We start from the raw sequence: 3,311 nt of genomic DNA, 5'->3' as shown, positions 1-3,311 counted from the left end.
AAAAATTTGGAATATTAAGGCATTGTAAGGCAGATATCGATATATTTAAGGTAATGGTCCATTCTTCCGATAAGAAAAATATGTTTCGATCGCTGGCATCGAGCACGCAAGCATGCTATAAAAAATAAATAAACGGAAACGTATTTAGGCATAGAAAAAACGTTCATTGAAAAAAAATTGCAACCTGCCTACGGGAGAACTGCAGATATAATTATTGTTGCAGTCAAATCTTCCAATATACGATAAATTGTGTTTCGCCAGCGCCCAGCCGGAGGCAAGCAGACGCAGACACGGCTGGCGGGGAAAAAAACCATTTATTCTGGCAGCACAGGCCAATATATAGCGAAAGGTGGAAAGGGGGTTTCGGGGAAACAGCAAAGTAGAATAGCTATCGCTCGAGCCATCGACGTAACGCAAACAGGGGGAAGAGGGGTGTACGGCTTGGCAGATACGCGATGCACAACACTTCTCTCCACTTAAAAATGGAACCTCTGCACCGGCTTGCGCTGCCTGGTAGAGCGTCGCAGCACTATCTCCTGGGTTGCCACTTTTGCTGGTGAAGACTGCGGTACTGTTGCCATGAGGCTTTCGCGGGGACTTGCAGTAACGACCTCTTGAACTTCGGAACTTGTGGCTGACGAAAGTGATGATTGGTTAGGATGCACTGATTGATCAGTCTCTCGTGAAGTGGGTAAGCTAGGCGAGGTGGGCGAGGGAGATTCGTGTCGACGGCGTACTTGGTCAAAATGGCGTCTGACCAAGGAAGTTGGAGTTCGGACAGCCACCATGCGAGATCCCGACGTTGATTTCACATGTCCCGGAGTTCACTTTTCTCCACGCCGTAGTTCCGTACGTACACGCTGGTTTCCGGGGGAACAATCCAGACATCCGGCTCCTGCGGCAACTCTGAAAAAGCCGGAGGAAAACATGTGTCTAGGCGAGATTGCAATTGGTACCCCAGTAGTAACTTTGACGGTGATTTTCCCGACTTCTGGAGAGTCCTCCTGTAGTCGAACAACAATCTGACAAGGTTGTCTTCTAAATTTCCCTCCGCCATTTTCCGAAGTCCATCCTTAATTGTACGGACTGCTCTTTCTGCCGCTCCATGAGACTGCGGGTGAAAAGGGGCGGTTCGCAGGTGCATTATATTACTCTTTGCTGCGAAATCATTGAACTCCTTGCTAGAGAACTGCGTGCCGTTACCGCATACGATGGTTCGCGGGACGCCTGATAATCCGGCGAGTGCCCCATCATTTTTCTTTGGAAAATAGATGAAGCAGATGATATTCCAAAGGGAAGCCAATTATAACAGAACAGTCCTCTTTGTGTGCTAATGACGCAAAGCTTTTTAAACGCTTCATCTAAGGGTACTTGTTTGTACGCATCTCGCAAATCTAGTACGCTGAAATACTCTCCTCCAATCAATGATGCGAGCACCTCCTCAATAACTGGCAATGGGCACTGCTCAACTGCACAGGCTGTGTTCAGGGTTGCTTTGAAGTCGCCACAAATTCTGTTGGTCCCATCCTTTTTAAGTACTGGCACGATGGGCGTTGCCCAGTCCGCATGTTTTACGGGCGAAATGACGCCAATAGCGACCAGCCGGTCCAGTTCTCGCGATACCTTGTCACTTAGTGCGTAAGTAATTGATCTTGCCTTACAGAATTTCGGCACGACTCCAGGCTTCAGTTGCAGGCAGGCAGGAGGACCCTTGATACGGCCGAATTCGCCGAAAAACACGTCGTGATAGTAGCCGACTATGTTGTTTATCACTCCTGTAATTTCTTGCGTTGCGTCTGGGGAGCGCTGTGCTGATGACTGGAGAACTGCAACCCCCGCTCTGTCAAGTGACGAAATCAGATCACGGCTACAAAGGTTTGATCCGGGACAATTCACCACAATCAGCGAGCAGCTCACGGAGACAGTCTTGTATTGAACACACAGATGCAATTCTCCTAGGACTGGCAGTGGTCCTACGTAACATGTTAGTTTCACAGGTGAAGGCTTAAGCGCCGGCCACCGTTCGCGATACTTGTCAAAAAACATCCCGAGAAATGACGCAGACCGGCGATTCTGTATCCACTTCCATGGGAAGTTGCACACCATTCCAAATGAAAGTGCGACGTATAGGAGACTGGAGACAGCTTTTTTGTGCAGAAATCAATGTCCACAAATTCGCGCTTTCACTGCTTTCACTATCGTTCTAAGTCACGGCTTCTTCGAGGGCCAAAGCTTTTTTCTTCATTACTTGCGTGACGCGGCCTTTATCGTCAGTGCGGCGACACATCTTTGCAAGATGACCACGGCGACTGCAGCGATAGCATCTTGCTCTGAGCCAGCCACAGCTGCTGTCGTCATGTTTCCTGCTACCGCATCTACCACACACTGCTGCGGCAAAAGGTGAACAAGAAGTTTGGATCGACTGTGGTTAGGAGGCTTGTAGCTTAAGCAAAGGCGCTGAGTCTGGCGTCATACTTTCAGCATCGTTTTCTGCGGCTTCGGCAGAAAGTGTCGATGCCTCAGCCTCTTCCAATGTTAGGTCTTTCCTTGCTACCAGTTGTTTCCGCAGGGAAATAGAACGTACGCCACACACAATGCGATCCCTTAACATGCAGTCAAGGGACGTGCCAAAATTACAGTTCTCTGCTATTCGGCGAATAGCAACAAGAAACGTGCTAACGTCTTCGCTCGGAAGTTATGAGCCGTTGAAGAATTTGCAGCTCTCCGTTTGTAGCTCTCCGTTCGGATCATAGTACTCATCCAAGCTTTGAACGACTTCCTTGTACGTCAATTCGTTTGGCGCAGGTGGGGCTACTCTGCCAGCTAGCCCTTCAACTGTCTTGCTAGACAACGCCGAAACCAATAGTGCTCTCTTCTTAGTCGGGTCCGTTGCGCTGTTCGATTCGAAATATGCTTCAGCTCTGACTAAGTAAGGGTTCCAGTTTTCTTTTGTTTCGTCGAAACCCGGCAACTGTAGGTAGGCCATCGTTGCGCTCCGAGGTCAGCCTGAAGGCGGGTAACTTCGGGATCCGTCATGTTGGCGTGGGTAAAGCGGCCTCGTCGCCACTGTTGTACCGCCAGCGCCCAGCCTGAGGCAAGCAGACGCAGACACGGCTGGCAGGGAATGAACCGTTTATTCTTGGAGCAAAAGCCGCTATATAGCGAAAGGTGGAAATGAGGTTTCGCGGAAACAGCAGAGTAGAATGGCTATCGCTCGAGCTATCGACGTAACGCAAACAGAGGAAAGGGGGGTGTACAGCTTGGCAGATACCCGATGCACAACACAAACCCCGTCCAATTTAAAAATGATT

General features: G+C 49.4%; 1 pseudogene; it reads right to left on the bottom strand.

The window, feature by feature from the left end:
- Positions 1-2,035: 2,035 nt before the first annotated feature.
- On the bottom strand, positions 2,036-2,986 carry LOC149328876 (uncharacterized; annotated as a pseudogene).
- Between the last annotated feature and the right edge of the window lie 325 nt (positions 2,987-3,311).

The sequence above is a fragment of the Amblyomma mixtum genome, chromosome 9 (genome assembly GCF_055824585.1).
Source record: "Amblyomma mixtum isolate Tamu chromosome 9, ASM5582458v1, whole genome shotgun sequence".
Lineage (NCBI taxonomy): Eukaryota > Metazoa > Arthropoda > Arachnida > Ixodida > Ixodidae > Amblyomma > Amblyomma mixtum.
Note: the sequence above shows the minus strand (reverse complement) of the source record. Positions and strands in the feature narration are given on the sequence as shown.